The sequence below is a fragment of the Acomys minous genome (assembly GCF_964271855.1).
Source record: "Acomys minous genome assembly, chromosome: 10".
Taxonomy (NCBI): Eukaryota; Metazoa; Chordata; class Mammalia; order Rodentia; family Muridae; genus Acomys; species Acomys minous.
This window is the reverse complement of record NC_140491.1, coordinates 96,796,239-96,822,477: the sequence shown is the minus strand read 5'-3', so window position 1 is coordinate 96,822,477 and position 26,239 is coordinate 96,796,239. Positions and strand designations below refer to the sequence as shown.

The 26,239-nt window shown below is 41.3% G+C and overlaps 1 protein-coding gene and 1 long non-coding RNA gene across 3 annotated transcripts in view; one reads left to right on the top strand and one right to left on the bottom strand.

The window, feature by feature from the left end:
• The window catches only part of TANK (TRAF family member associated NFKB activator), a 263,053-nt gene that overhangs the window by 97,011 nt on the left and 139,803 nt on the right, over positions 1-26,239 (bottom strand). The gene's annotated exons all lie outside the window — the stretch shown is intronic.
• Positions 11,058-17,067, top strand: LOC311606391. 2 transcript variants are annotated; one of them, XR_014782329.1, is made up of 4 exons: positions 11,058-13,428; positions 13,528-13,669; positions 14,008-14,127; positions 16,800-17,067. It is a non-coding gene; the product is annotated as an uncharacterized lncRNA (long non-coding RNA). The 2 variants fall into 2 exon arrangements; XR_014782330.1 differs by having other exon boundaries at positions 11,058-13,669.

The following is a 26,239-nucleotide window of genomic DNA, read 5'->3' as shown; positions in this document are numbered from 1 at the left end:
GTCCAAGCAGGGTAGCAATCCAATTGTGCAGATAATTTCCAAAGGATGAAGCAACACACTTTACGCTGTCTGAGTAAGGTCATCTTGGCAAATTCGGCTCGAGGACAGAAACCTCCTATTTTTTCTTATTATGCACATTAGAGCTAGACTTTTAATAAATAATAAATGAGAGAAATGAGAAGAAGAAAATATTCAAAGGAAATATCAACAACGTCTTCCAGGTCCCATCTGTTGCACTGCAGAGAGCCCTAAGAATAGCACTTAAAAATTTAAATAGCACCTTTCAAACAAAGAGCATTGCCATCGCTAATCTTATCTCCCTTTACATCAGCCTTTGAGGATGAATTCTTGAAGCAGGTATTATTATCTATGCATTACAAACAAAAACACCTTGGCAAGGAATTTAGTGATGAAGCAATCTCAGATTCAACCAGGGCAGGGGCAGGGATGTATACCATATGCTGTAACCATGGAACTCTCTGGTTTATGTTGTAAACTAAACATCTAGGGGAATCTGGAATTCAATGATCTAGTAAGTGCTGTCCATACGCTTGTGGGAAAAGATCAGATCCTCTAAGGGTATGCTGGCTATATGTATACTAATATGTGTTCTTTGTAAATGCCTTAATAAATACCCTTTGTTTAGATGAAAGCACTTAAATGTTTTCCCCTTGCACACATTGACCCCTTTTATAGAAATGCACTCATCATAAGCCAGCCCAGTCCCGTGTGTGTGTGTGTGTGTGTGTGTGTGTGTGTGTGTGTGTGTGTGTGTGTTATCTGTGCTGTTTTTGAGCGCTTAGTCTCTGTTGGGTCCAATGTGTTACAAAGCCAAACAGTGTCTTTTACACACAACAAACATTTAGGTTTTTAAGAACAGTGGCTCTTAAACTTTCTGATGTCAGGACACCTTTAAGTTTGCTTTATTTCTTAATTTATAAGGCTGTGTGTCCCAGGTTAGTCTTGAGCTCATAATCCACAAGGATTGACTATTCTGCCTCAGCCTCCCAAGGTGCTGGAATTATAGGCATGTATCATCATCCTTGCTACCTTAATGTTCTTGAAAATTGGGGAGGAATCCTCCAAGTCTGTGATTTATGTTAATATTTCTCAAAGCAGAAATTAGGGAAGCTTACCTAGATTTATTAAATTGTTGAAAACTAGTGTAATGGGTTTGTTGACATAGTACAATTATATATGATACAATACTATATATAAACTTTTAAGAGAGAAAACTGACTGTGGAGAGTGGCATTGTTTTACATCTTTGCAAAGCTCTTTAATGTCTGGCTGACAAGAAGACAGCTGGATTCTCATGTCTGCTCCTGCATTCAATCTGTTGTGAAATGTTGTTTTGGTTGAAGTGTATATTTTTAAAATCCAGCCTCACACAGCTATGTAGTTGGGGAAGGGAGGGCCTTACATTCCTTCTGAGAACCCTCTGTCATAGAGTTGCTTTTGGCTCAAGTACATATGTTGTAGTTCCAGGAAAAGTACAAGATATACACGATGCTCTTGATCATATCTCTCTCTCTCTCTCTCTCTCTCTCTCTCTCTCTCTCTCTCTTGAAAGTATATATATTACTTTCAAGCACCTTTTCTCTTTTGCCACTATGGGCATGCATTGTGTTGAACTCAGACAGCACCAAAGCCCCAAAACAAGACTTCCAGAAGCCTATTCTTATCTGCGCAATTTGCAGTGACTTTTACCTCCCAGAACACAGAAAATGTAGCAGGTGGTAGAAATTTACATACCAAGACTCATGTTTTCACTTTATTTTCTACAACTGACTCCCATATTCTCATGAGACCTCCTTCTTGCTGCTGGCAGAACGCAGTGGTTATGCCAATAACACACACCTTTATCTCCGCAGGTTCAAAGCAGTCTCCTAGGCAATTATTCAACCTTGCCCACGCAGTCCTCTGTTGGAGAAGTCATCATGGCTTCTGATTATTTTCTCATGAATACGACAACCGACACTCCAAACTATCTTCTGTGTCCTAGTCACAGGTTGGCCCTGGGGAACAGAGTGCTGGCCAGAATCTCTTTTTGTAGGTGATCTTGTTTGTTTGTTTAAGATGATGTAGTCCTGGCTGCCTGGAACTCACAGAGGTCTTCCAAGGCGCTGGACTTTATAGGCGAATTTTTCAGAAGGTTGTGTGTTTATCTATGTATCTCATGTAAGGAGACTCAGTCTTTTTTTCTGATGTCTCATTTAACACGATACTCTCAAGTTTCATCCATGTTTTGGCATATGATAGACTTTCCTTCCTTTAAGACAGAGTGAAAGGCCATTGTGTGCACATTATATTTTGTTTACCCATCCCTTTTACTGGCCCATGGGTACATGGTTTGCTTCCACCCAGGATATTGTAAATGCCACTATGAACACAATCTGCAAATTTCTCCTTAAAACGACTTCCAACTTTTCCAAATATCCATGCTGGAAGCTTGGGGGTTCTTGGGTCATATGGTAGCTCTATTTTTAATTTTTAAAGAAACTGCTATGGAAGCGGCACTGTTCTACAGTCCCACCATCCCATCAGAGTGTAAAAAGCTTTCCTTTTTTCATATTCCTACTAACGCATTAGCTAACTGGCGCCCCCATTGCTCTAATGGGTGAGACAATGGCTCATTGTGGTTTTGATGTGCATTTCTCTGAAGATTCGTGATATGGAGCATCATTTTAGATTCTTAATGGGTTATATATATATATATATCCTGGAGACGTTCAGGAAATCTACCCAAACCTCTTGCCTAGTGTCCTCCTTTTCCTTTGATGACACTCACTCGTACCTTGTGGGTGAAGTCTTCCTATGTTGACCCAGAATATTTCTATAGTTGTAGACTTATTTGCCCTGTACTGTGGGCTTTTATAAATCCTTTAATGCCTAGCTTTCTGGAAGTTTAGTTTCACAAAGAGAGCCTAGAATTTATTAAAAAAAAACTGTAACTTATTTTAAACTATTATCTTCCTACTTATCAACTTAAAAAGTCAGGGATTTCCTAGCTTAAGATTCTTTGTACAGGAAGATTCTCTCAGAGCAATACCTGAGTCCAGCCAATGGATGCCTTAGTTACTCCCATTTCCACTCTACCCCACTTCTACTCTAAGACCTCACCATTTTACTTTGAAATTCAGAGAGAGAGAGAGAGAGACAGAGAGAGAGACAGAGACAGAGACAGAGACAGAGAGAGACAGAGAGAGAGACACACACAGACACAGACAGAGACACAGAGAGAGACACAGAGAGAGAGAGAGAGAACTCTACAGGCTTGGTTTTGATCATTTCAAACAATTTTGTTGTTTGTTAGCGAAACGCTATTTTTTAAATATGATTTTAAGAATCATTTACTACTAAAACTTGCCAACGGTTCTCGCCTACAATAAAAAACCCCTTCCCCTGGGGCTACACATAGTTCTTTATCATCAGAACCCTCCCTGTGGCTTTACTTTCCTCTGAATATCATTATATTTTCATTGATTTATTACTTTTTTAAGCCCTTAACAATTTCCCTTTCTTTCCAAGGTAAATCTCTCTTCTTAAGTTTTATGTTGAAGCGTAATCAATAAAGCTTTTACAAATGTTCTAAAAGCTTGAAAACCCTTCTGACAACTGAAGGGTTTCTGGTCACAGGAATTTCAGATGTGGGTTACTTAACCTGTAATTCACACAGTTTATAACATAAAACAAGGTTCATAGTTTTGTGGTTAATTAAAGAAAATAGGCAGACTGAAGCAGAATTCTAACACATAGGCATTTATTTAGCAAAGGAGAAAATCACTTTTTTATTTTATTAATTTTTAAAAATTATTTTATTTTATTTTATTTTATTTACGTTGGTGTTCTGTCTCCATGTATGTCTGTATGAGGGTGTCAGATCCCCTGGAACTGGAACAACAGACAGTTATGAGCTCCCATGTGGGTGCTGGGATTTGAACTTGGGTCCTTTGGAAGAGCAGACAGTGCTCTTAACGGCAGAGCTATCTCTCCAGTCCTCACTTTTTATTTTAATATTTTAAATATTATGATGTTGGCTTTTCCTATGAATTTGCATTTTTTCTAAAGTAGGCATGTTTATACTCATATACATATAAAATTTACTAATAAAAATATTGGTACAGCCGGGCGGTGGTGGCGCATGCCTTTAATCCCAGCACTCGGGAGGCAGAGGCAGACGGATCGCTGTGTGTTCGAAACCAGCCTGGTCTACGAAGGGAGTCCAGGACAGCCAAGGCTGCACAGAGAAACCCTGTCTCAAAAAAACCAAAAAAAAAAAAAATTTACAAGAAGAGACTTGATACCCTATGATCATATAGAGGGGGAGGTAATCCCCCTCAGGAACTGTCATAGGGGAGGGGAATAAGGGGAAAATGGGAGGGAGGGAAGAATGGGAGGATACAAGGGATGGGATAACCAATGAGATGTAACAAGAATAAATTAATAAAAAAAACAAAAAACAAAAAACAAAAAAAAAACAAATAAACAAAAAAAATATTGGTACAAACATACATAAGAGTTAGAACAAGTTTATCTATCTTTAAATAAACATTGGAAACTAGTAAAATTTAAAAAGGTGAAAGAAATGAAACAATACAGTTTAGATCTCAAAGAGAGCTGGGTGTTGTGGTACATGCCTTTAACCTCAGCACTCAGGAGGTAAAGGCAGGTTGATCTCTGAGTTCGAGACCAGCCTGGGCTACACAGATAAATGCAGTCTTGAAAAATCAAAACAAATAAACAAAACAATCCTCAAAGAGATTTGTAATCTGTCTACAATTCCATAGCAGAGTTTTATTAACATGTCCTAGCATGAGGGGGTCATACAAAGAGGAATGCAGCCCGCAGCTAATTCTCTTCCACAAACATATGCATGAAACCATATTGTCACGCTTTATTTTTATTTATTTATTTATTTATTTATTTATTTATTTTATGTTTAACTTTTTGGACCCAGGGTCTCATTATGCAGCTTAGGTTAGTCTGGGGCTCCTTATACATACCAGGCAGGTCTTGAACTCATGGAGATCCACTTACTTCTGCCTCCTGAGCAGTGAAATTGAAGCTGTGTGCTCCCAGGCCTGTCCGTTGCCATTTGTTTGTTTCAAACTGATAATCCCAGAATTTTTGTTTGTTTGTTTGTTTTTGTTTTTCGAGACAGGGTTTCTCTGTGTAGCCTTGATTATCTTGGACTTGTTCTGTAGACCAGGCTAGCCTCGAACTCATAGCGATCCGCCTACCTCTGCCTCCCGAGTGCTGGGACTAAAGACGTGCGCCACCACGGCCGGCTTAATCCCAGAATTTAATCACTAGAAGGATGAACATCTTGACATAGAAGAGACTGTCTCTCCTCACTTTTATCATCACTTACCTTCGCACGCTGAATAAAATGTGGCAGAATCAAATAACTACGCATTGCTTTTTCAAAGTTATTCCCTCACAAAGTAGAGTGTGTGCTTTGTATCCCACTCTGACGGTACGTGGCCATCAGGAAGCACGTAGGTTGCCCAGGTTCAGAAACCCTTTCAGCTACCTCTCCCAAGTGTTCCAGAGCTCAATTCTCAGCCAGGATCAGTTTAGCAAGAAAAAGCGTCAGTTTTCTTCTGCTTGGTGGGGCCAGGGCTGCTCAGCTGGTCCCATCTTCCTGTTTGCTGCCCTGCATCTGCGTCTTTGACAGCCGCTTCCTGATGGGCTGGGGAATTGTTTGCAGGTGTTTATGTCCCAGCAGTACCTTAACACTCAGTTCTCACGTTTATTTTCTCCCCTGCTTTTCTTCTTGTCTGCGGATGTGTTTTCCTACAGTCACAGTTCGGTTTTTGTTAGCTAAGTTTTCTCTCTCTTCCCAGCTTCTTCTTAGACACCGTAAGCCAGAAAGTTGAAGATCTGCAGGGCTTCCGCACTGGCGTCAGATTTGGGAATTTGGTCCTCTTCATAGGTGCTGATTCTAAATGAGTAATTCATGTGGCAGGTGTCTGTTTCTTTCTTATACGGGTTTGTTATCATCTGACACTGGGTTTATTTATTACTGAAGAGAGATTATTTGTGAATGAAAACTCTGAAAAGTATGGAGTACCTTACAATGTCTACCAGGTATATTATAATATATTAGCTACGGGTATTAAATTTATGTGGTAAGGTATATGGATGAATTTTTGCCATGTTATGATGATCATCACTTTAACTGGTTCAGGCAAACATCTGGTCAAATCTATTCTCATCACATTTTTATTCAGTTGATTACTATGCCAATATAGTATCCAAGATAGCCTGGAAGTTTAACTTTGCTATTTAGTAAGGAAATTTCCCGTTTGTCTTGTCGACGGCACCTGTGTGACTCATTCTGAGCCAGCTGTTGCTCTTCGTCATTTTGTAATGTGTCATTTCTGCACGCCGACTCTCTTTCATAGTTTTGGGAGCAAAATCTATTTCATCCCATCACCAGGATGCTGTTGATGGCAGCTGAAATATCTAAATAGGTACCGTTTGATTTCAATGGACATAGAGATGAGAAGATTTCTCCAGATTGAGCCAGCAGGGAATGAAACATATCCAAGAAGAGGAAGAAATTGAGACTGGATTCGATGACAAACCCTTCCGTGTTCTGACAAGGCTCTGTGATATACTGTCAAAGTACCCCAGGGCTGAGAGGCAGGTACATGCTTTCTCTCCCTAGTAAGAGCACCTACATTTGCCTGATGAGAGAACTTTCTTACACTGATATCTAATACAAAAGCTCTTACGTTGTACACACACACACACACACACACACACACACAACTGTGAGCTCTTATTAGATGTAATAAGGAAACAGTGTGCTGACTGCTCACCTGGTAGATTTACCTGACTAGATAAAGGGCTCCCCTCCCGCTGTTTCTTGGCTCTTTTAATTCAGTGGGAGAGAGATAGGACGTAGGCTTCTAATTTTTAAATGTTTTTGGTCTTTTTAGATTGCAAAAAGCTAGGCAAAAATAATTATCAGGAAATCTAACTCTCTAATGAGCGGTTGTCCTAAAAGATGGATTTGAAAGCCTCTGCCAGTGCTGAGCTTATGTGAGTGGATAAAGATGATTTGATCTTTGACCCTCAAAATCTGAAATGCATACAGGGACTAATAAACAAGGTGAATGTGTGAAGCGAACTGTAGGAGGTAGTAATAAGGACCACGGCAAATTGCAGGGTGAATAGCTCTTGAAGGATACGCCGTTTATCAGAAATGTAGCTGTACCTTGGTGAAACGGTACATGCCTGGAATCCCAGCATTGGGAGGCAGAGAAGGAGGATCAAGAGTGAGCATGAAATTATCCCTCTCTCGGCAATAGCCTGAGCTTCATGACACCCTGGGATGGAAGTTTTGGTTTCGTAAGCATGTTTGTGTTTTAATCCCAGGTGTGGAATATGGGGGCGGGGGCTGCTCCAGTTTGTGCATAGTTGATCATTGTCTCCTGAGAGGGCGCTTGATCTTTGTCAGCTGTGGACTACCTTGGGAAGGGGCGTGGTCCTTGTCTGTGGGAATAAGGGCTGCTGGTGCTTCCCTGTGCTGCGCCTGGTTGCTGATGACGCCGTTTGACGAGAACTTAAACAGATCCAGAACCAAGGCTATACCTGCCCCCAAGGAACCCAACGGCAGGAAGGAGCCGAGGAAAACTATTCTCCCCACTATTCTTCTTTTTCTCCTACCTGATGTTAGGTGTTGGAAGGAATTGGGGTGGAGAAGGGAAAAATATATAAGAAACCAAATTAAAAATAGATTTAAAAAAACACACCTACAACAGCCTGTCTTAAAAAACAAAACCGATAGCAAGTTAACAAAAACCAAAGCAATGAACACCTGTAGACAGATTATTCAGCCTTTGGTCTCAATTTTTGTAAAAGCTAAGTCCCCTAACTGGGGAAAGGAGGGGTTTTGGTCTCAGAGGAGCATGGAACAATTTGAAAACGTTATATGCACTGTGGACCGTGTACATCGTTTCTCATAAAGATGGAGGGGAGGGATACGGTTAAACCCACTTGTTTACTTCTCCTTTTGTCCCTGACCTCACTTGTCCATCTGGCTATGTGTCTGGGAAGGCTGAAGAAGGTGGGGATAAGCGGGAAGTGTGAGTTCAGCATTTGCCTCCCTTTCTCCTACCTCTGGACCTGTACCTACTCCAGGAGAACCACGCTAAGAAAAGGCCAACCAAGCGAGAGATACTTAAGGAGGAAGGCCCGAGACGATGGAAGGACGCTTTTAAAGTTAGAAGCATTTTAGGGACATCTGCTGAAAATATTTTGTTAACTGGTATTCCTATTTTTTTTTTTCACTTTAGGGCAATGAAATTTTATGAGTCACTAAGTACATATTTTGACATCTGGCATCACTGCTTTTGAATGCTGTAAATGTTCGTCATAAGGCGTCTCTCTTGTCAGTCTTGTGATAGTGCATCTTCATGGTGATTTATGGATGCTGGGACCTGATGCCTTAAGCCTCAATTCCCTATCAGTTCTCTAGCTACTGTAATGCACCAGGGCAAGGCATGAAAATGCTAAATTTTGTGTGAAGACCCACTAAGTCTCGACTTGCCTCAATGGAGTAATTTTTAGCCTTTTCCCATTTCATTTGGTTGTACGAGAATTCTTAGGTTTAGCAATACCTAGACGTGATTTCGTACAGACTCAAAGATTCACTTGACTTAACAATTCGTTCTCACCTCTCTCCAGTCTCAACCTCGACTGGTAGTTTTTGGAACCCAGGTCCACGTGAAATTCTGAAATGCTTTTTTTTTTTTTTTTGAATTTGTTGTTTTCATTTGCTTTTATAGAGAAACAAATTTCACACTGTCAGGAGGCAATGACTGTCCTTTTATGAACAGATTTTTAAAACTGTTCTAAACTAAGTATTTATGATTATAAAAATTCGCAGTAAGGGTTGGTCATGTTCATGGCTACATGACATAACTGTCTCTGGTTTCACATTACAGTTCGCTGATTCACAGGTGAGAGGACACTAGAGTCAAGTTCTCTGTTTTAGATCATGCCGCCCACACCAGCCCCTTTGCGACTGGCTTCCCGACTCCTTTGGATTCTTCTTCTTCTTCTTCTATTGAAGCCTTGGTTCTGTGCTTGAAGACTCAAGCTTTGGCTTATGAACTGGTTCATCAAAAGCCTCAGCAGACAGAGGAAATTACTGTCCTCAACACCACAGGAAGACCCTACAATGTCTATATCTTTTTCATTTAAAAAAAGTTTTAAGTATTTTGATTGTGTGTGTGTGTGTGTGTGTGTGTGTGTGTGTGTGTGTGTGTGTGTGTCTGTCAGCGCCAGTGCCCACAGACATCAGGGGCTTCAGAGTCCCCTGGAGCTTGAGTGATAGGCAACTGCCAGCCATCTCACATGGGTGTTGGGAAGCAAGCTGTGGTTTACTGTAGGAAAAGTACAAGTTAACGATTGAACCATCTCTCCGGCCTGACCTCTTTTTCTTGTATCTCCATTGAAACCTGGTCATCCTCACATGGGAGGCGGACCTATGAAGGAGCAAAGCATAACCCCCTCAGACAACTGAGAAAGCGTACAAGGAGGGTGCTGGGATGAGCTTGCAAACACATACACTAAGATTTTAAGATGACATCCCTAATCTCTAAAAAAACGAACGAAGCAGGAGTGTGATGGGTTCCTAGCATGTGGATGTTTGCGTTTAGGAATTTAGCCAGCTACGCTTTGACAGCCGAGACTCGGATGGAGTCCTACCTAGTCTCCTTACCCCTTAGCTGACACTGTCTAATCTTAGGCATTGCTGCTTGAGTTGGAAAGAATGTGTTTGGGGTAACTTACTTTTTTTTTTTCTTTTTAAATCAGGAACACCCCTTGGAGTACCCATGGGAACAAGAGTTAATTACTGAAACAAACTAGAAGAACTTTAAGGACTACAGCATCCCAAGAGAACGCTGACAGAAGTCGGGGACAACCCTGACCTGCTAGCAAGTTTCCCAGTAGACAATCTCTAGTGCAGAACAAATCAGATACATTTTATTACATCTCATTCATCTTTGTATTTGGTATGGGTATGTGCACACGTGCCAGGTAATCATGTAGAGGTGAGCAGAGACACACGTGGGTCTAGGCATCAGATTCAGGTTCTCGGTGTGGGAGCCACTGACATTACCTTCTGAGCCGTCTGCCTGGCCCCTAAGATTCACTATAGAAGGAGTAATGTGGCATTTATTTTTATTTTTATTTTTATTTTTTGTCCTCTTCCCCTTCACTTTTGACATGTGAAATCGATTAGAAAGGTTTCAGCAGCCAGCCATGGTCAGGTTCTTAATACTTTGGAAGTCTAGTCAGTTGCTTTGAGGAGGAACTTGTTGGTTTGAGGGTTAAGGACACTTTTGCTTTCCTGAGTTATCTAAAGAGGACTTCTTCCTTGGGTAGCCTGGCTTCAGTTGGAGGTGGGAGGTAGGAAACTAAGGCACCACACCGAGGGGCAATGAGTAAGCAAATCACAGTGACTTGTGATTTTTATTTTGAAGACTGGCTCTGTGCCAGTCACAGATTTTCATTCTCTCTAATGACAGTCATACCATCAGTCCTACAGAATTTGATTACAATGTTAGAGTAGGTTTGGATTTTATTGATCGCCTCTGAGCATCATCCACCTGGGTAGCCCCATCAGAATGAAAACGGTATTGATTAATCCTGGCAATACCCCACAATACTCACTAGCTCTTCTTTAATTAGACCGAGCCCATCGTGCAGCTGAAAAAAAAATTAATAGGAGCAAGAACAGCAAATGGAAGAAAGGGGTGGGGAGGGGGGGAAGGCCAACTTGAAATTCTGATTTAAATGTCTAGTATATTGAAATTGAGGAGAAGATGTAAAATTAAGAAAGTTACAAGCAGGAAATGGCAAACACCAGCTGAGGCGACAGGGAATGCCATATGTTATATGTTCTTCATGGTTTTTTCCCCCTTCTGCTTTTTTCAAAAATGACTATATATAAATTACACACATTATATATATATATATATATATATATATATATATATATATATATGCATACATTACCCTGGCACATGTATCATTAAGGATCTCCTTGGAAAGACAAGTTGATATATTTATTTTTTGGAAACAAAAATTCAGAGTTATTTTCTGCAGCATCAGGTTTTTGCATTTATACCAGTAATCCCATGACTCTATTCATTGTTGAAGATTTAAAATTTGAGTCAGTTTTCTTTTAGATTTCATGTTGGATTTTATCTATCCAAGTGCCGAGCTCTGCTGTCTCTCTGTGTTTCTGTTGATGAGCATCCAAGGAATAGTTCTGAAGCCTGTTCCAATCTATTCTTCCCACAATATTTGTTTAACACTGGATAAACAATTGATCACAAAGAATAAACAATGATAGGCTGTTCTCAATGCCATTGTGTTGGGGCTATGAGCATCCGGGCAGGCTTTATTACCCAGAGGGAAGTGTGAATTTTGAGACTTCCATAATGTGGAATTAGTTTCTGATGTCAAAACTCACTATTCTTGTTTAGATTGACTTTTTTAATTGACATTTTCCTCCCACAATTCACTGTTCAAACCCCTTCTGCACAGCTATAGGCTGCCATCATGTGCTGCCATAAATAATAATCAATAAAGCATTAGAAGGAAAGCCTGAAGTTGCTGGTTGTTAAAAAGTCAACAGCTTTGGAAAAAAGAGCAGCTAGCTGTCTTGTCAGCTCATCTACATTTCTCCAGGCCTTAGATGTCTCTGACCTCCCTAGTTTGCTTTCCATATGGCACAAGTGACTAAAATTTCTCTGCGTGTTCTGTATTCACGACTTCGCAGGGCTCTTCTGGGGGAAAAAAACCTCTTGAACCTAACAATGTATTATCGTTTAAGCAACTTACAAAATTTACAACAAAGAGTTCTCCTTCTCTCCGTTACAAAGCAAACAGCGTAAGGACAGCCTTCTTCCATGAGTTAGGTCTCTGCCACTTAGCAGGATGTAGCTTGCAGGGGCCTCCTCTTGGCAGACAACAAAAGAGGGCACAGGTAAACCAAAGAAATGCCTTTCTTTACTATCAAATACTCCATTGTGGGTGTGATGCTCTTCTGTAAGACCCATGTTTTACGAGGAAAGGTTTTTTAGTTATTAAAAAGCCAACAGTGACCTACTGTGTCAACATCAGCTAAAAATGGACTTCAGCAAAAGCTCTAATTAGTTTCCAGAGTAAACCCACAGATCTGGGGAGCTTAAAGGGTAAGAATCATAAAAACCTGTTTCTGCAAAGTCACTGATCTTTCAATTATTAAAAAAAAAAAAAACCCTAGAGTTGCAGGATGTTTTAAGAAAATGGCACATCCTCCTTCTTTCTCTTTGTTATTTGGTTTTTGCTTTTGTTTCAGAATGGACTTGGATGTGTGGCCCTTAGCCTGCCTTGTGCTGAGACTGTGTGTGTGTGTACCATCATGCCTGGCTTATTGTTCTTAAATAAGAAAGTTAGTTATAGTGGTTGACTATTATGTTTCATAAGTAATAAGAGTAGGTTAGAAAAATGATAACCTGAAGTGGGGAAGTAATAGCTTTTTAAAAGTCACTAATGACATATTTTAAAAGACAAAATCCGAGGGCAGTTGGACTGACATGTATACCAGACCTAGCTAACTCTTTGTCTCCGTCTTCACAAAGACATGCAGAACAGCTGCCAGGAATCGATGTGCTCAGTGTTTCTCAGAGAAGAAAAAGGGAAGTCTAGAGGAACAAAGGACCACGCCAGGGCAGATGATAAGACAATTAGAACATGGTGAAACCCCAAAGCCCTGTATTATCAGGACAGCTAAACGAGACCAAAAGAGTGCTTAATCTAAAGCCAGGGGTAGACTCTGTAAATACTTAAGCTGTGCCTAAGAAGGGAGGCAGACCTTTACAGCCTTATCTAAGATGAGAGGCTCACCGGCCTTCATCCCTTTATGTCTCCCTCTTCCAGTCCAGCTCATGCCAAAAGCTGGTAGGCCGAGTCACTAGGCCCATGAAACATAAGATGTTTGTAAATACCTGTATGTAGTAAGTGTTCCTGTTGCTCATTTTACCATGATGCTTCCATTTAAGGTACTACAAGTTCTAAGGGGGAGAGAGAGAGAGACTAGGGCAAAAGAAGAGGGAGAAGAGCGTTCTACAAGTTCACTACTTTTCCAGGGTGTGGTGCCTACCTTTTGCTTGCTTAACTTTCTGCTATCATAGATGCTTCTAAACGCAGTTATCCCAATGAGTGAGCTGTTATTTTTATGTTACTGAGAATTTTATTTTTTTTATCTTTTAAACATTTATCTATTTGTTTATATGTGTATATCCATGTGTACCACAGTGTGCACGTTGGGTCAGAGGACAAACTTGTGGGAATTGGCTCTCTCCTTCCATCCTGTGAGTTCCAGGCATCAAAAATCAGACCACCAGGGTGTTGTCAGTAAGTCCTTTATCTGTTGAGCCATTTTGCTGGCCTGAGTCTTATAATTTTTGCTCACGATATTCTAATTTCTTCCTCTTTCAATCTTTTATTAATCAGGGTTGATTTCTTCAGATCCTCAAGACTGTCATTGAAATATAAAGTGTACAGCAAGATGGCATCTTGAGCTCTCATCATTTGGAACCATGGCAAACGATTTAGTGAGCTAACCCTACTTGAATGCAGGATGTACCGCAGGCGGGTAAGAGAGAAGGGGGCAGCTGTGTCTCACAGCGATAACTGAGTACAGTTGAGGTATTGTTCTATAGCTGGAGAATGTGGTACAAGGAGAATTATTTAGCAGGTGGTAGACCTTCCAGGCTACAGTTGAACAGATGACTTCCTTAAAATGGCTGCGTTAGGGGGGCAGGCTGCAGATTTTTGAACCGTTCATCATCTTACCGAGAGTCATACATAAACAGGTTTACTTTCTATTTTAAAACAAAGAAAGCAGAGGGCTTTGACAGAAGTACACTGTAATTGTGACCATGTGTGAGGCCCATATATAGTCCATAACAACATTTCTACCTGCCCCTGCAGGAGCTAAGACATTTGGTGAACTACTTTCTAAAATTTCGAATAAATTTTTTTTTTTTTAAATCAGAAACCACACGAAAGAAAGAAGGAAACGGGATCTTGTCTTCCAGACAACAACCGATGGTAATGTTTTAGAGTACTCATTTCTAGTCTTTTTCCTTATACCTTAATAAAGCTTCAAACTATCTTCCTATGAAGAAAGCAGTCATTGAAGACAGTTTAGGCAATTCAGAAAGTATAAAGATAAAGTCTTCCCAAATCTTACTAACTTAAAAGATGGTTACTATGAATATTTGGGTGTATTTTCCTTTCTGCATTTCAACAACAAAAATCTGTGCCTCCAAACAGGCTACTTGCCTTCCCGATTCATCCTTCCCGGAGATGTGAAGATCCAACTACATTTCCCAGATTCCCCTGAGGCTAAGTGTGGCCACGTGACAATGTTTCCATTAATGAGGCAGAATGAAAATCCTGTGAAATGTTTTCTGATTCTTTCCTTTAAAAAAAAATTTACATTTTATTGATTCTTTGTAAATTTCCACATCATGCACCCTAATCCAACTCATCTCCCCATCCTTTCATATCTACCCCTCCATCCTTGCAACCTCTCTTCCCAAAGAAAACAAACAAAACAAGCAAGCAAACAAAAAAAAAATCTCTATGTGGAAGCTGTGGTGTGTCACAGTGTCACACATTATACCCCTTTGCCCATACAGCTTTTCTTGCAAATGTTCACTGCAATGAGTCATTGGTCTGGTTTGAGGCTTCTGGCTTCTGTTACCCTATCCATACTGGAACCTCACCAAGACTCCTCTTCGGCATACTGTTGTTGCCCTGTGCTCTGGAGATCTTGAGCTTTGGTCTTGCAGGAACAGCCCCTTCACATGCTTCAGCAATTCGTCGATGGGGTAGATCTATGTGAGGGTGGGCCAACTCAAAGCTCTGCATCTGGGCCTGGATGGTAGCTGAGTTGGTCAGCCCACCAGCTCTCCTGCACCTGCTCCATTGGGGTGGGTTCTCCTGCTTTGCCCAGGTGAGGGATGGGGCCAGCTCTTCTGCCTGTTTCTCAGAGCTCACACCATTGGGGCCAGCCCTCCTGCACTGCCCTGGTAAAGTACAGAGCCAACTCTTCCATTCTGCCCAGGCAAGGTGCGAGGCTGCTCTCCCAAATGCATCAACCAGCAAGGGGTGGGGCCAGCTCTCCTGTTCTCATGCCCTAGGGGTAGCTCTTCCATATTGCCCAGGTGAGGTGCAGGATTAGCTCTTCCTCGTGCAGCAGCTGAGGGCTGGGGCCAGCTCTGTACAGCTCCCAGACATCAACATGGCTCCAGGTTGCAGCATATATCAGGGATGTCCACATGGCCTTTGGTGGTAGCACTGGCACAGCTCCCTGCTGCTGCGTGGGCAGGGACATCACCATGGCCTCAGGTGGCAGTGCAGGCTACTCATATCAGGCTGTTCCTCACCATCTCATGTTCCCAGTTCTGCCTCTCCCTAGTGCATAAACTGTTCCACTTCTCTTTCTCTCAAATCTCTTTACCATGTACTTACTTGCTCATTGTAGATGTGCCAGCCCTTACTTCATGGCAGCTGACAGGCCTCTTTCTGGTCTTTAAAAAAGTGATTGTCCTACTATTCTTCTATCTTCTTTCTATTGAAAAGCCTCCTTATTATGCAGGGGCAGGAGTTAGAGGCTGCTCAGAAAATGGCACAAACATCCACCTTTATCCAGAGTTCTCTTGAACAGCCCATCTGCCCTCGGGAGACTTCCAGAGGGTTAGTCAAGCAAAAGGAATCCTTAGGGTTCATCGATTGGAAAGCAAGACCTAACAATCCCTGGAACAGTTTGTAGTTCCTTGCATACAAGATGATGAGACCTAGGTTGCATCTGGAATTATATATTGGTATTACAGTGAATATCTTACAAACTTGTATGTACCCTACATATTTTTGGTAAATATTTACATTAGTTTTGGCATAGATCTTTATATAATGACTTTGGTAATACCTTTGAAATTGTGGCCTTTAACAATAATATAATTTTTTTTCAAGACAAGGTTTCTCTGTGTAGTCCTAGCTGTCCTAGAACTTGCTCTGTAGACCAGGTTGGCCTCAAGGTCAAAGATCCACCTGCCTCTGACTCCTGAGTGATGGGATTAAAGGTGTGCACCACTACCCGGCAACAGCAATATAATTATCACAAGAATAAAGTATTATTTGTGGGGCATTTCAGTTTATATTTGCTTCACAAAAAATTCCTTAGTATGTCTAATTTTTTTTTTTTTTACTACTTTGCCTCTCGAATTTTGTACTTTGGGTCAAATAAAAGTAGATTTAGTGGGTCTTAGGGCTTGTGTATATTAAAAACTCTTGGACAGATTTGGGCACTAACAAACTGTGATCGTAACTGTGAGGAGGTGGGGATGAATCTGTGAATATCTTTATAAAATAGTAATCATGCATGCAGTAGGGAAGGGGTCATGGAATGCTTGCACGAAGGTCACAGAAAGTTCATTGCCAAAGAACCACACTTGCTTACTCTCTTATGACCTCATGAGAGAATAGAGAGGTACCATAAGACACCTATACATTTTCAATTTTGGCCTCTGTGTAGGTGACAATAGAGGACGAACTTTCTCCATTTGAAGTGGCTTCTTACTTGCCATCTTAAAGCAAATGTGTTTCTTAAAGGAAGAGTAACAGGCCAGAAGAGAAACTAGGGTGGCAAAATAAGGATTCTGTATTCAGCGGAGGCCTGAAATATCAAGGTATTGGAATTCTCGTTTGTATTGCAGGCATTAGGGGATCAAGGCACAGCAGAAACAATTGACCCACACCTTCTCTTTGGCTGTAATGAGAAAGCCCAAGAAAAATGAAGAGGGCAAGAGAAGCCCTAACTGGGAACTTATAATAGCATGCATTTCAGTTCCAGCATGAAATCCATCTCTACTGGACGTGTCTTATGGACTTACTACATTCTATCGGATGAATGTGCCACTTGTTCCTATTCTCAATTTTTATTGAAATTTGTAGAATTACTTTCAATATGAATCTCACAATGAAATTTTCTAATCACACTTTACAAAGAAATCTTTTCGTGCGTGTTTTTTTTTATTGTCTTACAAAATCTGACTAGTAAAACAATCTTATCCTAATTGCTGCACAAGCTAGCCATAGGGAGAGACGTTCCTAACGGAGCTGGGAGTCCCGTACAGCAGAACAGCATAGTCATGTCCAAGTTAGGCTCTCCACGGCTTTCACTGTAACTCACTTTATACTCTTCTGAATCTGTAAGAAAGCTTGTCAACTATGTTATTCCATATTTTTGGGAAGCAGGAAAATAACCCAGGTTTATTGCATTAGAGGTAAAAACAGCAATGCAGTTTTTCTTAATCTTATGCTCCTTGGGTGGCAAATGCCCTGGGTGCCTGTTTCTGTTCATATCCACAAGAGCTAACCACCAGCTTTACTGTACCAGGAGCAGTACACTCAGGTTCTCCAGCTGCATGTAGTAAAGCTAAGATCTCACTTCAATATGGCCTCATCATTTGTTAATAGCTGGAGTAGCAACTGTATCGTGTTTGGAATGCTCAGTAAATACTCAGCCAGGCTCCCTTTTGAGTTCTAGCTATACCATTTGTGTAACAGAAACCATAAAATTAGAAGAAACTAAAGAATCCATTGTTAAAGTTCAACAGTCAAGATAACTTTGTCATCATTCTCTCCTGTCATTTGTTGCTGAATGCCTGAGGTCAAGTGTTATGCAATATGATACTAAATTTATTGGAGGATTGGGTTGGGAAGGAGACAATTGTGAAACAGAAGAGCAATAAAAAATTGTGGTCACAAATGGAGCACATTCAGATTTTTAAAAAAAAAATCATCCTATAAAGTTACGTAACAACTAAAAATTATGAAACTTGATGGACCAGTGAATCAGAGAGCACAAAAATAAATCAAGCATGTAAGGAACTTTGTGTGCTGACATTTTAAGTTAGAGGAGCAAATGCCTATTATTCAGCAAAGATGGCTCTGGCTCTGGCTAGGTAGTTGACAAATGCAAAGTTAGCACCTGGGTCTGGAGAAGGGGCATCAGGTATCAAATTGGGCTGCAAGACGGCAAGAAGCAGAAACAAGCCAAGGAGATGGAGAGGAAGCATAAGGTGTTCAAGCAGAAAACAAGAGCTCCAGAAGAAACCTGAAGCTAGTAAATGAAGGCTTGGGGAGGGGGGCCCCAGCCGTAGGTGGGATTAGAAGTCCAGCACAAAGCAGCTGTTCCTTGTTCGTGGGATGATGGGGATCTTGTCCATTCCCACTTGAACATCAGGGTCTCCTGCTGTAATATCGCTTAACCTATAGGTAAGAGGCAACGTTGTATCAGGGCCAATGGTACATTGTAATAAAACACTTTTATTCCTAGAAGAGAAAGACTAAGATGTGTAATCTTTCTTCACAGTTTAAATAAACTACAGACAAATGAAATATTGAGTTACAGAAAAAAAAAAAAGCCATGGACAAAAACTGTGGGCATTTTCAAAGTCTTAGGACTACATTTATGGGAATGTGTGAGGAAAGCAGAGTTAGCCTTGGGAGACACCTAAGTAATACCCAGCAGCAGAGAGCCAGGGAGGCCCTGGGAGCCAGCCAGCCAGCCAGTCTGTTGCCATTCAGGGAGCACTGCCCATAGCCTTGGGGGGCGTGGCTTGTGGCTATGTGTTTATTTTTGGTTACTGTTATTATTACATTCAAAGTTTTCTGCACCTGGCTCATGAACTGTTTGACAGACGTGATCTTCTAGCACCAACACAACATATTGATTGAGTCAATATGATTACCTCCATCCTTAAAAATATATCCTAGGGTCCTTGGTGGCTAGAGGAACACCAAAAGTTAGGGAAGGAAAGCCTACTAGGTAGACATAGGTAGGCTTAGCCAGCATATACCACCCCTGCTGTTGCCATGGCTGCAGCCATGTTTCAGCCATGCTACTGTCAGACCTCTCCTGGGGAGACATAAAGCAATGCATACATAGTCCACATAGAGAGGGCACAAGGACAATAAGAAAAGACCTACATCCAACTTTGGTGGACCAATGAGTTTATTTGGGTTAATTACAGGAACACAGACAACTCAAACTACTGGGAAATCCTCTGTGGAGTTTATAGGAGCAACACCACTGAAGAGCCTCCTGTCCCCTTCCTCTATCCCTTCTTACCCCACTGATCAACTGTGTACCCGTTATATAATCCCGGGAGAGAAGGGTTCTTGTAGGCGTGTCATGTAGGCTCGTAGTCCTATGAGCCTTCTCTGCTCCCTCCAGAGGGAGTGTTAGTAAGTAGGCTTGAGTTCTGAAAGGCCTCATGCTGATGATCGAAGCTGCTGTGCTTCAGGACACTAACGGATAAGACCTAATCATGAGGAGGCATCTGCAACTCATGCTTTCTGGAAGGATGTGTGGAAAGGGAACTAAAGTTGAAGAAATAAGCTTAGGAACTGGTATGACGATGAGGGTTGTCCATCAGTAGATGAGACTGTTTCTGTGTCTTGGAGTCTTAGAGATAATTCAAGATTGAACTACTGTATGTGTTTTAGGATACTGAAGCCACAGTTCCCCCATAGGTGAAAGGATTAGACATTCTTCAAGAGCAGTTGCATGTGTGGTAGAAAAAGCCGTGCCTAGTGTGTTCCCGATAGGTCATCTTCCTTCTGCTTGTTGCGTGATTCTGTGACCTAGCCATACTTTTCAGCCTCATTTTCCTCACCCATTAAGGGGAGTCATAAGAAACTTGCTTCTTGGGGTGTCTATGAAGCCTAAATGAGTTAATATAGGTCACGTGGTTCATCATATGATCTAGATGAATTAGCCCAGAGAAAGCTCTCTGCTTAGAGGATTGCCCAGAGTTAGTCAAATCCAAGGTGGTAGACAGGGCAAACATCTGGGAGATTAGAATTTGGATTTATATTGATGTTATGTAATCAATGATTTGGGGGCCAAGGGGAGAAGGGATCAAAGTGAAGGTAGATGGCACAAAGCTGTGGAACAAGAATGGATGGAAATGGTTGCTTTCATCACTAGGATGTTTCCACTGCTTAGCAAGGGACCAGCTCACACAACCAAGTGCCAGCAGCTGAGGCATTTATGTGCTTAGGTTTTCAGATGTCTTGAGGTACATTTGCCTCAAACAAGAGACTCATTTTCGGAGGGGCAGTGCTGCTGAGCTCTGAGTTTGTGCAAATATTCAGAGGCCACTTACGGCATGAACACTAGACTATCTGGACCCGGTGATGGCTTAGGTATGCACGCCTTAGAGTCTGAATAGTGGTCTTAGGAATTCTAGGCTGTGGCTGTAGCTCAGTCACAGAGCTTACCTAACACGCACAAGACCTTGGATTTGGTTCCGCCACCACTACCACTATAAGTATCATCATGATCATCATCATGACCATGATCATCATCATGATCATCATGATCATCATCATCACCACCACCACTACCACATGGGTGTGGGCACACAAGCATACTTAAATATAATTTAAAATAAAAAAGAATAATAAACCAAACTTACTGAAGGTCAATTTTTGTTTTTGTTTACAAAACCCAACCAACAAACAGATGGCTGAAGTTTGGTGACCTGAGAGTCTGAGCAAAGACCCCAAAAGGTCAAAAGAGCCCAGGATCTCAGCACTACTGATGTCATGTCAGCCCTTAAGGCTCTACGCTATTCCTGTAAGTCTTTCTCTGCTACTATTACTTACCATGTTCCAGTGTGTTTCCTGCTTGTCCCCAGAGCCCACTTGGCATTTCAATAGCTGAGGCCTGGGTGTCCTCATTGAATTTGCCAATATTAGGGCCACATTAGTTCATCCTATTGCAGAGAGTTTGGAAGGGGTGTGTTTTCCCTCTGGGTAGGGGAAACAAGTGGTAAAAAATAATCTCCGAATAATCACAATGATACTGTGAAGCAATCTTCATTTTAAAGCATAAGAAACAAAAGCTGATGTCTACCCGTGCTATACAGCTGTAAGATTGAGACAGGAGTCTAGGTGGAAATGGGTCCAAAGTTAGACCACTGCTTGACTCTGGGTGGAAAGACCATGGAGGACACTGGAGGGTTGGGTGTCTTCTGGGGAACTCCATGGCTAATGCCAAGTGCCTGCCCCTTCAGAGCTCTGATCAAGTCAGCTGAAAAGGACCACAAGTGGAGTTAGTCTTCAGAAATGATTGCTCATTAAGGAGCCATTTGCTAAAAGCCCAGCCTTTTTCTTATTTTAGTTCAGTTGGGAATGTGGAGAAACCGACTTGCCTGGCTGTCTGCTTTACAACACTGCCGAGGGATGGCCCTTGTACAGACTGCTGGTACCGATCCTAGGCTGTTGGCATACCGTAATGGATGCTTGATTCCCATATGGCTGCCTGGGCTTAAAGAGAGGACTAGGGGCAGTGAGCACCCAAGGTGGAAGTGTCTTGGTATTACTGTCCTTGAAGGTGTGACTTACAGTGACATTTCCTGCCAGTGTGTTGTTGGGTGCAAAGCTGCCTGCTTTTTCTTTATATTGTTCTTCCCTTGGAAGCAAAGATTCACCCAAAGTCACAAACCACTTGGAGGAAAGAAAGTAAAATAACCTGAAGAATTTAAGCACTAGCAGTTGTTTGAAGACAAATGTCAGACTGAAATTTCTATTTTTCCTTAATCAGTGTTAAATATTCAGTTTAGGTTATTACTGTACATAGCTTTTAAAAGTTCCAGTCCTGTTATATAACTTTACATGTGAACAAACATTTGAAGCAGTTTGGTCTTAAACTATGAAGTGTGTCACATTACACTTTGATACATGAGTATTAGAAAAGAGGCTTTTCTTACCCCTGACCCTCTTCTGAGCAGATTCATCTGGACATAAAACCATAGTGGGACAGACGTGTCACATTTACTCCCAATGAACTGAGGCTATCTTGTTCGTTGGCATAGTAGGTCTGCAGCAATTCCATATTTTCATGTCTCCTTTCTTCCCCGGTAATTAGCATCTTTTTTTTTCCTAGAGGAGCATATGGCATTCTTAATTGTAAGCAAACCCTGCAAACCTCTCCCCACGTTGTGATCTGAACTCAGCTGCAATTTCATCGCGTCATAATCATGGGGGCACAGACAGTTTCAGAATGATGAGGTTTAACACATAGGAGCAGCAAATAAGTTGTCAGAACTGGAACAGCATGGTCTTAACAGTGTCTGGTGTTTCAGTGCACGGACGGACATTACACACAATTAAGGAAAGAAAGGAGGTGACCCAATTGTGACAAGTCCAGCCTGCAGACAGATAGGAAAAAAAAAAAAAAAAGACAGAGATAGAGAGCTGCTGAATTTGAACTACAAATCTGGGTTCAGTGGCTCTTTGAGGAAACTATAGTCATTCTTTTAGAAATTCGATTGTGTTAAAAAGTCCCACTCTTTGGGGGCAGAGGCAGAACTAAAACATGATTTTTTAATGTTCTAGTTTCTTAAAGCTCAGTATAAAATGGGGGTGGTCGGATATAGTCACATTTTGGAATCTTCTCTTTGAAGTTGCTCACAGAAGTTTTGATTAATAGTCATAATGTTCAATAGGTTCATAAAGACTGAAGGACTTCCTAAATATGTAGGTGTAGCCGTGGTACTTTCAACTAAAAGAGAACCCAACATTCGTTTTGGCTTTAAATTTACGGGTGGTAACTGAGCAGAAGTCATAATGAATACTTATAAATTTTCCCTGAGAAAAATCCTATCGGGATCTTTCTTTGACATACTTGCCACGCAAGCACATTCTGAGGCATACACTGGATGAAACCCAAAGTAGCCAGGTAACTAGGGGACCAGTTATGGGGCAGCCTCTAATCTCTATTCTAATTCATTTCTGAACACATCACAGCTGCATTTCTTATATATTGAATGCTAAAATCCCCAGAAGGAAATGAACAGCCATGGCTTTCAGGAGGCATGTCCTCAATAGAAGTGGTGGTGCATGCCTCTAATTTCAGTACCCAGGAAAGCGAGGCAAAGGGTGCCTGGGCTACCCCAGCAGTGTAGGACAAGTAAAGCCTTTTAAAAATTCTTAAAAAAAAAAAAAAAAAAAAAAAAGACGTGTTCCCTACCAGGCTTACATGAGGTAATCTGGAGTGAAGAAAAAAAAAAAAAAAGAGGAATACAATAAAATCCTAGATATCGTCACACAGGACAAGGTCTTTCAATATTCAAGAGGACTTAAGGACAGTCCACACGTACTGAATTCTATTTTATCCTCTGCTTTTTCATGATGATCTAGGGGCAAGTACAAGTGGGTTTCAGCCACACTTCCTTATTATGAAAGCCGCTAACTTATCTCCATTTAAACCATAGAAGGCAACCGAATCTGTTGAGCATATGTCTCAGCTAGTTTGAGTAGATGTTTTATACAAGCATCTGTGTCTTTCTTATCCTATGACACCTATGCATTCCAAGGAGAAAGTGCAGGTGACTGTGGAGATTTCAGTGAGTGCTTAAAGGAATCATCCTAGAACTTTGAAGTTATGTCTTGATAGCACCATATAGAATATGAACCAACACATATCAAATAATATGGTTAAGAGAGGAAATAAAGATAGAAGAGAGTCTAGAAATTCTCCCTCACTGCCCCCCAGCCCCCGACTAATGCCTGCCATGTCCTAGATGCTCCTTAAAGACTTTCCAGAACTAGAAGAACTGAGAAAAATCACCAGTTTTGTTCATCCACCTTAGCTGGTTTTAGCTTCTCAGGAGGGCTGGCAGCTCTAGCTCCTCTCCAGAATCTTAGGCTAAGTGGTTGTTTGGCAGTTATCAAAAAAAAAAAAAAAAAAAGATGATGTTGAGGGATGTTTTACATCCCCTGGCACATCTTTAGAAACTTCTTGGTCAGTGTCACAAGTTAAGGGAGGAGATTGGTAACTCTGTAAATATTAAAGAAGATTGAGTACTTATGAGAGGGAAAGCATTAGTAATTTATTCTTAGATGGTTCTAAACTACATCATGTGGGAATATGTATTGGTACAGACTTCCTGAAAAACAGGCATGTGACAAGAGTGTGGAAAGCTCGAACACATTCAGTATTTGACTCAGTAGTTTCATTTTGGGGAATTTTCCTGAGGAAGTTGGGAGATGCTGACAGACATTTATGTTCAAGGTCATTCAACTCAGCCTTTGTTGAAAAGGCAAAGAATTGAGGGGGCTGGACAGATGTGTGCTCAGTGGTGAGGAGCCCTGTCTACCCTTTGATTGGGTTTAGTTCCTAACTGACAGCTCACAGCTGTCTGTAATTCCAGTTCCAAAGCATATTATGGCCTCCATGACACCAGGTATGCATATGGCAGACAGACATGCATAAGTGAAAATATCCATGCACATAAAATAAAATTTTTAAAAATTGGAAGTTGCCTAAACACTTGCTGACAGGTAATTAACTCGGTAAGATGCCATTTCTACACCATCAAAAGGATTTATATTCCTGCTCCTCAGTCAGAGCAATCCTTGAATCTGTGTCAAAAATAACCCGACAGCTCATCTTTCTGTCCTTCTGCTGGAGATACATCAAGGAGACAAAGATAAACTTGTTAAACACATGCTCAAATTCAAAGTAGAAGAGGAAAGATTTGTTTGTTGGAGGCAGGGTCCCACTGTGTGGTCTTGGCTGGCCTGAAACTCACTCTGTAGACCATGCTGGTCTTCCTCTGTGTCCCGACGGCTGGAATTAGAGGAGGACACCAAGACATCCAGACCAGAGTAAAGACCTTAACTATACATAAGGATGGGCATGCCTGACCCTATGACAGAAGGCAAAATAGAGAAAGTACTAGGTCAAGATGCTAAGTATTATTTCTAAATGTCTGGTCTTGCTGTCTAAGGGTCAATAGTTCTGAAGTTTACAGAGAGCCTTTAAATGTCAGCACTGTCTTTAGTCCGCAGGTCTTTTCTTCCACAACATCTAAAACCATTAGTTTAAATTGTCAGCACATATAAACCACTTTCTATGCCTTTTATTTCATATTACTCCAATCATGTCAGAGCAAAAAAGGGAAAAAAATGCTTGGATAATCTGACAGTCACTAATGGTCTTCCTAAGACTATGTACTAGCCATTTAATTATATTGCTAATATTTGTAAAAAGGTCAGAGGAGTTCTTTTTATTGTGCATTTTCACTTAAATGTTTTATTATTAAAATTTCCAATATTTCACAGTAGACTCCATGCAAGAGATCAGTAGACATTTAGTTGCCTAAATCATCTTATAATTTGTGACTATCTAGCTTGCATTGCTGAAGAGGAGCATCTATTTATGCATTCTCTACACCTAGGCTTCCCCCCTCCATTCTAGGGCTCAGTGGCGCTTCAGGTATGTCATCTTCTCAGTCGTCCCAAGAAGTGATCTGTCCTCATTTTGGACCAACTGATCCTCTGGGAAGCAAAGTCGGTCAAGTCACCCATCCAATGAGTGTTAGTGGCCTCATGATTTTAACATAGTGTTGTAATTGAGTGAGTAATTATGTACCTGACCTCTTGAAACTTCAGATCCTGAAAGAGAAAGGATCGGTCCTTTCCACATCATCATTAGCACCTAGCATAGGGTCTACTATAGTCTTTAATCCTCAAAAGAACACTTCTCACATCACCAACAAAGTGGAGGGTTGAAACAGGCATCACTGTCCACCTGCCATGCACACCACATGCACTGCTTTACAGCCTCCCTTGCTCCCCGCTGTCTTCCCAGGATGTGTGCCCATTGTCTTCCCTCTCCGACCTGATCTGTCTATGATTGTGTCAGTTTCCTTCCCTCTGCTGTGGTTTAAGATGGCTGCCTGACTGTGACATGGACAAAGAGGGGTAAGTGCACCGATAAGGGCATCTGTAAGGAGTCTCCTTACAGAGTAAGAAAGTCTATGGTTACGTCTTTTGACATTTTTATGACTGAAATCACATGACCTTCCTGCTCGGTCCCAGAAAGAGAACCAGCCTGGGAATCCAGCTGATGCTAACAATGACTGAGTGAAGAGGTGTGACCACCCAGCCATTGATCAGATTGCCTGGAGCCCAGCCAAGCTCCAGGCTTCTTGTGTGGGATAACAAATTTCTTTTTTCTTTTCTTTTCTTTTTTTTCTCTCTCACATCAATTTGAATTAGGAATTATCTTTTGGTTTCAAGCCTAATGCCTTCGAAATGACATAAGTATGTGCCACCAGTTTTCCTTCTGCTGATA